A 10,976-nucleotide genomic window follows, 5' to 3' on the forward strand; every position below is an offset into this window, starting at 1 on the left:
ACCGCAGTAAGCGGTTTCATATTATGTTTCCATATTAATATTTTGAAGAATGGTTTTAATTAAATAATATTGTAAATATATATACATATGTCACCAATCGGTTGAGTTGTTTGTTTTTCTTGTTAAACGTAAACCAGCCTCGATGAAGGTAAGGCTATACTATGCAAAAGTAGATAGATAAAATAAATATCACTCCGTTTCATGTTAGGGGTAGGCATATAAGATGGCAATGTGGAAAATGGAAAATGGCGAGCAATCTTTGCATCATTCGCATTATATCATATTATGTCGTATCCATCTGTTATGCCGACTCCATGACCAAAGTACTTGATTCAGTTGATAGTGTCATGTCCTCCTGGAGCATCCCCGAATTCTTCTTCCATTCACTTGCACGTAATATTATATTCTCATTTCAACTTCTTTCATTTCGATCCGCTCTGTACATCAATAAATACAAAAACAATATATTATCCCTCTCCAGAGCCGGTTCTGAGCCAAACAACATCTGGCGCGATTACATTTTTGACTCCCTTGTCAAAACCAGTAGACGCCTAGGCCCTAGGTAGTAGGTAGTAGTTAGTAGGTAGTTGATTACTGTGATCAATAATATTTGGATGATTTGTAATTTTCTTTATTTTTATTTTGAATGGGTTATTTCTGTGAAAAAATAATCTCAAGGCTGCTGTTGAAGAAGCTACAAGCCAAAAATGTGTATGTTGTTGGTATACCTTATATTGTAGGTAATAGGCATTAAATTCGCTTGACAAATGGAGTATAGAAACGTTTTTATTTATTTTGTAAATAATTTTATATGAAAGCTAAAAAAATTAACAAATGAAACTGTCACAGATAATCTTAGCTATTATACGGTATTTTTTAAAAGTTGTTTCCTTAACGCGTTCATACATTTCAATTGAAAAATTTTTTTTTAGTAGTTTACATTAATATTTTTTATTGAGTAATTTATATTTTTATTTGTATTCTACTCAAGCGAAAAGATTTACATTTAACCTTTAATTTATCTAAAGCATATTTTTTGGTATTCATAATGTACACCAATGTTAGGTAGAAAGAAATGTATTTTTTTTGTCAATTGTTATTTTGTCGATACGCCGCCTTCAAACTATCTATAAGGTATAAATATATTTTATTTTTCACATAGATGATTAAATTGTTTATGATAAAGTTCGCTAGAGCCCCTAACTAAAATATTTGTAGCTGTTTCAATTTCGTGTTTGAAAAATGATATTCAAAAAGCTCATTGAACGAACTTGCTGGGAGACAAATTTAATCCGTGCAGCCCAACAAAAGGTAAAAAGGAACGCTTCTTCCGATTTTTTGACTTTGAAATAATGCACTTTCTTTTTGATTAATGTTTTCCTAAACCAATTTTTTTCTTTCGGTGTTAATTTTAAAATTCACACACCATATCTAATAATACTTGGTCTATGGTTTTGCATGTGTAAACCGTCCCTTCCTTTTTCTTGTTCTTTATGCATTCCAGTCGTAGGTACATGGTTTTACATCTCGTACTCCTGCGTAGTGTGTATGAATGACTTGTACGGATTACTTGAACAGTAGTAAATTATATTCGTAGTACATCATTTTTTTAATTCATTCGCTTTGTTTCACGGCTTTTAAATTTTGTCAAAAGGCAATTAGAACTTGCTGTACGGTTGATTTAACTATGTTTAGGTATTTTGTAAGCCTTTGGTAAGTTAATTTACCTACCTAGTCCTGTTGCAGGCAGATTACGGACGGTGAAGATGTAATCATCCGTTTATTTATTTTTATTTATTATTTTTTTGTACATTAACCTCACACACGAGGCTCTGAGGAAAATAATTTCCCCCAGGGCCTATGTCTTCTTTGGGAATGCTGTGTGAAGGGTCCTTTTAAGGAAAGGAAAGGCTAAATGTTCTGGGAAGGAAAAAAGGTACAAGGGGGTGATAAGGAATCTAGGGATCAGTGTATCTAGGAGTGTCAAACGTATGAAGCTATTCGCCCGCTGCGGCGCGAGGCGATGGGGTCGACAGACGAGTTGGAGAGGTCAAATGGTCTCCCCAAACAAGCCTCTCTCGATCTAGCACGCCACGCAGCTGGTGAGTAGGCGCATCTTAAACACACCTCAACCCATGAACCCGGACACCCCTGCTAAATCACCAAACTTAGAGAACCACTTGGTGTGACATATGGCAGAGGTGTTGGTTATCCAAGAGTTGTTGGTTTCCGGGGCGGCAATACACAAACCCGCCTCCCAAATTGCAAATATTTGATCATTCAAAAAATAATGCACAGGCTTTCAAGAGGATGTACTCTTTTTAATATTTATACAGAGTTGATATTATCGCGATTGAGCAGTCGCAGTTCATTGATTGATATTTGTTTTATGTTTTTTGTGCTCAATAGTTCGGCCATGAAAAGATTAGCGGATTTATTTATTTCCTCTCCACTACAATATGTATCTCTTCAAGACTATGATAACTTTTCCTGTCTTTAAAAACCTTTCCCGACCAACACCTTTCAAAATTTATCCTAATTAGGGATGGTAGAAAATCCATAAGATCCATGCATCCAATAGCTTACAAGTACTATTTTATGATTGAATATGACATTATATTATAATTTTACTGGTCTTCCATTAAAAGCCTTAGCTTGTGGATGGAAGAAGAGTTAACATTTCACATATTATGTACAAATAAAAAGACGTGTACAGTTAATACAATGCAGTTAATACAGTTAATACATTTCATATAATTATAATTACTATTTACTATAATCATGTATTTCAATATATATGTATGTGTAGGTAATATAGACACATGGCAATCAGACCCGTTAACTAAAATATGTAAACATATATGTATTCAGTAAGAAGAAAAACAAGTAAGATTTTTAGTGTGACATTCTCTAAAATACTTTTTGATGGAGTTCAACAATTGAATTTTGTTCCTAATGCTTCTGATTTCTATTGGTAGGTTATTGAAAAAGAATTTTCCTTGGTGAGTATAATGGTGTTGTGCAAAAGAAGTGTTTAATTTGGGGCACACAAATACATGTTTAAGTCTAGTACGATTTTCAGTTATGAATGCGTATTTATCTTTTTCTTTTATAATTTGTATAATTGAATTTTTTATAAATAAGTTTTTAAATGTTGGAACTTTGAATTCTTCGAATATGCTGTCAGTTGGGAAGTCTGGAGGTTTTTTTAGTATAATTTTTATTATTAGTTTTTGAACAATTTCTATGGGGGTCAGATTAGTTTTGTAAGCTGCTCCCCAACTGATAATGGCATACTGAAGAATAGACTGTACTAATGCGTAGTATATTGAGTATAGATTTTTCGTTGATAAAAAGTTTCGTATCCGTAAGAATATATGAATTAACTTCCTAACTCTTTTTATTGTATGGTCGATGTGATCTTTCCATTTTAGGTTTTTATCTATGATTATTCCAAGATATGTAATTTTATCCGCTATTTTCAGAAGTGAACATTTTTGTTGGCAGTGATTAGTATCGTGTTGTGCGAGAGAATGATTATGTAAGAATATTTGAAGATTTGGAGGTACAATGTTAGTGTTAATTTCGAAAGGAATGACATATGTTTTATCACTATTTAACGACAAGAGGTTATTGTCAAACCATATTTTTAGATTATTTATGTCTTCTGTAGCTTTTAGATTAATTTTTTCCCAAGTTTTTTCTTTTATTATAAGGACTGTATCATCAGCGTAAGAGATAATTTGGCCATGCAATGGTTGAATAAATATGTCGTTTACATACAAAATGAACAATATTGGTCCAAGCACGGTGCCCTGTGGGATACCAAAATTTGATGTTTCTTGGTCGCTAGTTTGGTCATTTATTTTAACAAATTGTGCACGATTGTTCAAATAACTTTCTATCCATTGAACGGCTTTATCATTGATGTTATTTAATTTCAGTTTTTTGATAAGCTTTGCGTGTGAGATACTATCGAATGCTTTTCTTAGGTCTATGAATATTCCTGCGCATTTATTTCCTTCATCAAGTGCAGAGTATATAAATGATGTTACATTTGCTATTGCATCTTGTGTGCTTTTTGTTTTTAAGAATCCGAATTGATTGGAATGTAATATTTTATTGTTTTCTAGAAAATCAACAACCCTTTTTTTCACAATCTTTTCAAATATTTTTGCTATATTCGATATTAGTGATATCGGTCGATAATTTGAAACATTTTGCGGGTCGCCGGTTTTAAAGATAGGGGATATTATAGATTTTTTATAATTTGTTGGGAATATGCCTTTAGTCAGACTGAGATTGATAAGGTGGTTTAGTGGTTTCAGTAGATACATTTTCATTTCTTTAAGAATTTTCACAGAAATGTGGTCAAAACCTGGAGAGGATCCGTCTTTCATGCTTTCTATTACAAGTTGTATTTCAGTTTCGGTAGTTTTTTTAAAAGTGGATAGTGTATTTTGTTTTTGGGTATTAGTTGTTATAGTTTTTGGTGTGTGTACAAATTTAGTGATTTTATCAGCGAGATTGTTTCCTACTTTAGAGAAGTAAGAATTAAAAATGTTTGCTGTTAGTTTTGGGTCTTTGGATACATCTATGATATTATTTTCATGTTTTAAATATTTTATAGAATTATTTTTTTTCTTATTTTCAATTGCATAATTTACCGTTTTCCAAATAACTTTTAGATTGTTTTCTGAAGTAGAGATTATTTTTTTAAAGTAGTCGTCTTTACTTTTTTTAATTAAAGCTGTTAATTTATTTCTATATTTTTTGAGAACTATCTTAGCATTTTCATCGTGTGGATTTTTAATTGTATTTTTATATAGCCTTTCTTTTTCTCTGATAGATTTTATTAGGCCACAAGTGATCCGAGGTTTTATACGTCTGAATTTTGAATTCGTGTATAATGAGACCTCTGTTGTGGAGGTTTCAATATGATCCATAATTTGTTTTTCAAACATATTTGAGCATTGTTCGACATCGTTAGATTGTAGTATCGTACACCAAGTTTCTGCTTTCAATTTTTTCTCTAAAGTGGCAATATTTGTGGTTTTTTTAATAGTAATTGGAGCCTTAATTTGTGATTTTATTTCATTATCATACAATAAAAAGCAAGTGTGGTGGTCAGTAATATTCGTTTGCCAAATCATTGTTTTGATTTTATATAGGTTTTGTAATTTTATGTTTATCCAAATATGATCTAAGCAAGACGATTTTTGTCCGTGCATTTCTCTAGTATTTTTGTTTATGCATGATTTAAAATCTAATTCAGTCATACAATTTAGGAACTCATTTTTGAAAATATTTTCTGATTTTTCGTTAATGTTAATATTAAAATCACCCGCGATAAAACAGGTTTTATTTTTCAGCGGTAGTAATATATTTTTCAGTTGAGTTATAAAATGTGAAATATTTGATTCGTGTGTTCTGTAAATGGCAATTATGTGATAAATATATTTATCGAGTTTAATTTCGATTTGAATACAGTTAGTCAGTAATATTGGGTGTTCTAAAGTCGTGACAATACTGAATTTGGTGTGAACGAATATTGCGATTCCACTATTTTTATTGATATTTATTTTAGTTGGGATGTATGTATAGTTAGGAAGTTGAAAGGCTGGTCACTCATCATTTGTAAATGTCTCTGTTAATATTATACAGTCTGGTTGTAATATTAGATTATTGATTTTAATAATAAATTCATCAACATTTTGAAACATACTACGAATATTTTGGTGTAATATGAATAAACCATTAAATTTGTGTGGGAAAAATTCATTACATGTCTCAATATATCTAACATAAACAACTATCAAACGAAAAACGTGAAACAGAAAATCAGAAAAAGATACGATCGCTTCGAAACCCATGTCCTCAGCCTTGCCGGAGCTTTGCTCTAGCACTGAGCTAATAAATGCAATCCAAATAGTGTCTTAAATAGATATACCTATTCACTTTTTTAAATATGAGAAGTCTTTTGACTTTCTCGAAAGTCTAGGGCGAATATTCAATATTTTTATAGTGGAATAACGTATTAACGTAAAACCTCGAATTGTAATGATTAATCAAGTGGCCTCAGCACGGGTAAAGCATCCAGTATTGTATCTCATGAAAGAAAAATATTCGATCTAAAAATTGAATCCAGAGCGGCGCCCCGGCAAGGCTGAGGTCCTGGGTTCAATTCTGAGATTCGACCAAATCTTTTTCTGTTTCAAATTTTTCGTATGAGAGCTGTCAATATTATCTTCAGTGACTAAATATCTCATAATTTTTGAATAATAATATGGGTGAATATGTATTTGACAGCCCTGACTAACGGGCGTTTGATTTTTGACCTCATACCCCCCCTAAAGGGGTAGAGGGTGCTGGAAGCGGTGGGGGGATGTTTACCCCCGAGCTGGTACAGACTGTCACCGCACTCCACTTCCCCCCAAACCTCACCACTCCCCCTGAACCACCACTCTTGCTTTCCATACAAAATGCTAATAAAATACGCTCCATTTTTCATTGTGTCGCGGCGTAAACAGGAAATGCATGACCGAAATGTTGCAAGGTTGACAGTATTATGCTTCGATCGTTTGTGAATTGTGAACCGAGAACTGGCTTTAAAAGCACCGAAGCCTTGATGTAAATATACTCGCGGGTGATTAATTACTTTCAGGCCATTTTCAGGATTGATCGGAGCGCTCCGCGCATCGACTACTTTGAATTATTTTATTGAGGGATGGTTTAATTCCTAAATCATTCGGATGGTTGATTATTTTTATAATACACCTCTTTATGCTTACTTATAGGTACTTAATATTACGTATAGGTACGTATTATTATATACAGAAGCTACTACTTATAACATAATATACTCTCATTAACAAGTAGTTTATTACCTCAAACGCTAGAATTCAATGGCGTAAAGTTATCATTACTATTTTTCATAATTATATGTGTAGTAAAAGATTGACGTCAAAAATATCTTTTTAATATAACTGTTATGTAGTATACATTTATCATTATGAATAAAATTTAAATCGACAATATATTTTGAAAGTAGTAATAGAAATGTTATTAGTATTTGAGAGCTGCGAAAAAAACATAAAATGGCGGCGTAGAATCCAAACAGCCAAACTACGATAGCTATCAATCCATCACTGGCTAAGATCAGCGCTACGTCACCAGTTCGGCGTAGAGCATAGTACTCGCACAAGGTACCTGCGAGTACAAGTAATACAGATGCGTAGCGGCAACGCACGCGCAGGCCTACAACGTAGCACTGCGTACACTTTACTTGCAAGCGATGCTCTAGCCCGGTACGCTGAAAACATCCTCTCACAAAATGAACTATGAAATTTTACACACTACGGCAAAGGGGAATAGCAATTTCACGAAATGTTTTTTTATAGCTGACGATTGGTTTGGACCTTTTTATATAGAGTGATATTGCAGAATGTTTTCGTGGCGGTTTTGTAGACTACTCTTTCCTCTTTAACTTTTCCTCTCCCCCTTTAGCCCCACCCAGAGTCCTAAAAACAAACCATATCGATTTTGAGAGTACCGTAGTGCGGCCCTAATGTGGTAGTTGTGCCTTCACTTGCACCTCCCTTCCCCACAGCCACCCTTTCCAGAGAAACTTGCAGGGGGCACTCGTTATGCTCCTGCGCTTCTCAAAATGCGGACAAACTAAAACAGTTTCTTCTCGTCTTGATTTGAGAATTTTGGCTGAAGGTACCTGTATTATTTTTGGTTCATGTGATTGGTTTCTTAATATAATTGTTATTCTAAATTTGTATGCATGTCCGACGTCTCATGCATTTTTATATAAGCCTTCTTTAAAAGACTTTTAGTTTGGATGCAAAAAAATTATAGTCATCATTTCGTTAATTGTTTCATTTCAGATGTTTAAGATCGATTTTAGGATCACTGGAAAGATTCTGAAGGTGATTTTTAGCGAAAAAGCATTACATATATTTTTTTAAAACAACTGCGTATTTGAGTCGTGGATTTGCAAACAGCAAATCCTGTTCTGAATTTTTTTGCGGAAAATGCTTAAATTTTTATGCTAAATATCAAGATATATCGATTATACATTATTCTTTTGATAGTTAGTGAAATATATTTATTTTAAAAGTTCAAGTACTTGTGAATGTATCAAAAAACATAAATTTTCAGGGCGGATTTTGCATCTCGACGACTCATTTGTAAATGAGCAATGGGTTTGCTTTTTTGCACTACAGCTGGGAAAAAAAGGAAAAATATCTTAATATACAAAAACTTACTTTTTGCAGGTACAAGTATTATATCGGTGTGTTTATTGTCCCCCAACAGCATAAATTAATTTTTTTTTTCAATGAGTTAGTAATAAGATAGATCATTTTAGAAAATATTATGTGTTTGTAGAGCGCCCTTAAGGTAATTTTTCACAAAAATAATTCATCTAAATATAATTACTACCTACTATTAACCAATTACTTATAACTTACCTCTTCAAAGCTTCTTACGAAAGATGTTAAAAAAAACAGGTTACAAGTTATGCAAATCTTATAAATTTTACATCTAGAAGGTAGAAGGAACCAAAGCGCACACTAGATGCTAAGTTCGGTTAACGTCCTTTCGGACCTAAAACCTGAAATAAATTGCCACGTAATTTAAGAATGATCACAGACTACAGAATTTATAACTAAACTTAAAACTAATCTTTCCAGACAATCGTATCCAGAAAGTCAGAAATCTTTTACCTCCATAGTCCGCAACACTTTAGTAAGTAATGTGTAACAATTGTAAATAGCTATTAATAACATTTATTTACCTGGCGTGAAAGCATGTTTTATTTTGTTTGAAAATAATTAAATATAGCCTAGGAAGTCATATTTATACAGCGAACTTGAGGTGATTTTTCACAAAAACGACGCAGAACAGATTATCGAATAATAATGATGATAATTATTATTATTAAGTTAAATGCACTAAATAATAAAACAAATTGAATTTGATCAGATAGTTTTTAAGCTTCAACTTCCAGAAATAGTGTAAAAACATCAACATATTGAATTAAGTTATTGCTTTTGAGCAAGAAATGGAAATGATTTTTATATTAATACCTACGTTTGCCTATCGATTTTATTAAACTTTTTTAATATTCTTAAGAAATTTATAAAAAAACTGTTTTAAAACTCCTACCCTTCCCTTTGCGCGAGCGAAAAAGAAAAACATTACGTAACGCTTTATCAAAACTACCCGGAAATGTTTACAAAGAGAGCGATACTTACAACCGACGTAGGTATTCCCTAGTTTTGTGAGCGTACAGCTACATACATCTGTGTAGTTCTATCCCCCAGGAAACCGCTTCCAGACCTACGTACCCCCAACAAAAGACCCCATTATCTTTAGTTAGAAAAAGACGAAGTCTTTCCTTCCCGTTTCCAACCGAGAAATCATTCGTTTGTTTGGCTTGCCTCCTCCAGATACTATTTGTCTTATGCGGATAGATTGACGCGATACGTATATAGGGTAAAGAGTGATATATTAAACCTGCACCGCGCTACACAAACCAAATACAAAATACCATTTAAAAAAACTACGAGACATGGAGCCAACCTTTTCTAGCTTTAGAGACAGATGAACAAGAAAGATCCAATACATTTATCATTGTTGTGCTGTTCGCGGGTATTCGGGGTAGCGTTTTATTAGGGTGGTTTCCTTTTTATGTAGGCGACGATGAAAGCAATAGTTTTACTGCAAGGCGAGCCAGCCCCGCGTAATGGTGGGCGTTATTTGACCTGGCCAAAGTAGGGCTAGCTCGCAAATGTAATGTGTCATTAGTGAAGTCCCTATTTCGGAACATGTGTTAGTGGCCATTTTTTGTGCCAAATGTTCCTACTGAAGATCTACCAAATGCGCATGTTTCAGGCCGGCCGGACGGGCTTACTTCTCGGTAAGGACGCTGCTTGCATAATTAATGGCCAACTAAATCGGGCAGCTGCAGATTTTTTGACACCGCTTTGACACGATCTGATCACATTACCCGACCTACGGCAGCATAATGCATATCTTTAGGAAGTTTGAATAGTGATTGTTGTAAACTGAGTGCTTCCGAAAGCTCTTAAAAGTCCAAAGTACAAAAGTTTAGTACATATTTAATATCTTCCTTCTTAACTAAATAAGAAATGTTATAATAAGTAGGTATAGTAAGCATTACTTAGCCCGAAAAGCCTACATCATTACAATGCTCCTTTCCAAAAAAATCTTTCGAAAGGTGAAAGCATACTCTTTAAATTGAAATTTATCACAAGAGCTCATTAAATCAATCATAATAAAATATATTTTGAGAATAAAAAAACAATAATGAATTCTATAACCTATTCGTGTTAATTCCATTAAACCTGATAAATTTCCCATATTATTTATTTGGTGTTCAAACCAATTATTTTAATTGATTAATAAATATAGGTTCTTAAATAGTATTACGTTAGTCGCGTCCCTTCTATAGTCCCTTTCATGCTCCAAATATCGCAGTAGTACCTACCCGGGCTCGGTACCTACATGCTCTTCCAGCTGACAAGTACCTACTCGCCGGCCATAAGTTGCTAGAGATGTTGAAAGGAAAAATCGTGGCAAGACGGTAGGTACTCGTACCTCTTACGTAGGTATCAGTGGGGTAGGTACCTACCCACCGCGCAGAACGCAGGTATATGGCGGATCTCTCGCGAAAGGGGGGAAGTGAAACAAAGGCAAGAAGAAGAAGAAGAATCAAACGTAATAAAGGAGCGCAAAAGTTTTTAAAAGTAGCGCGCAGTTGTAGTGGATATCTCTAGGCGTGTGTTTGCTAACATCGTTAAACCTTGCCTACGTAGAGACGGAGGGGGAGATAAAACAAGTTTATCCCAAATCCCAACTTTGGAGTAAAAAGTGAAGTAGCCTTTAAAAAATATATTCTTGCTTAAGTTATGCGAAAAGAGATAAACTTATTGGAGTCTCTTTCT

The sequence above is a fragment of the Hesperophylax consimilis genome, chromosome 4, assembly GCF_061612785.1.
Source record: "Hesperophylax consimilis isolate HC1 chromosome 4, BYU_Hcon_1.0, whole genome shotgun sequence".
NCBI classification, from domain to species: domain Eukaryota; kingdom Metazoa; phylum Arthropoda; class Insecta; order Trichoptera; family Limnephilidae; genus Hesperophylax; species Hesperophylax consimilis.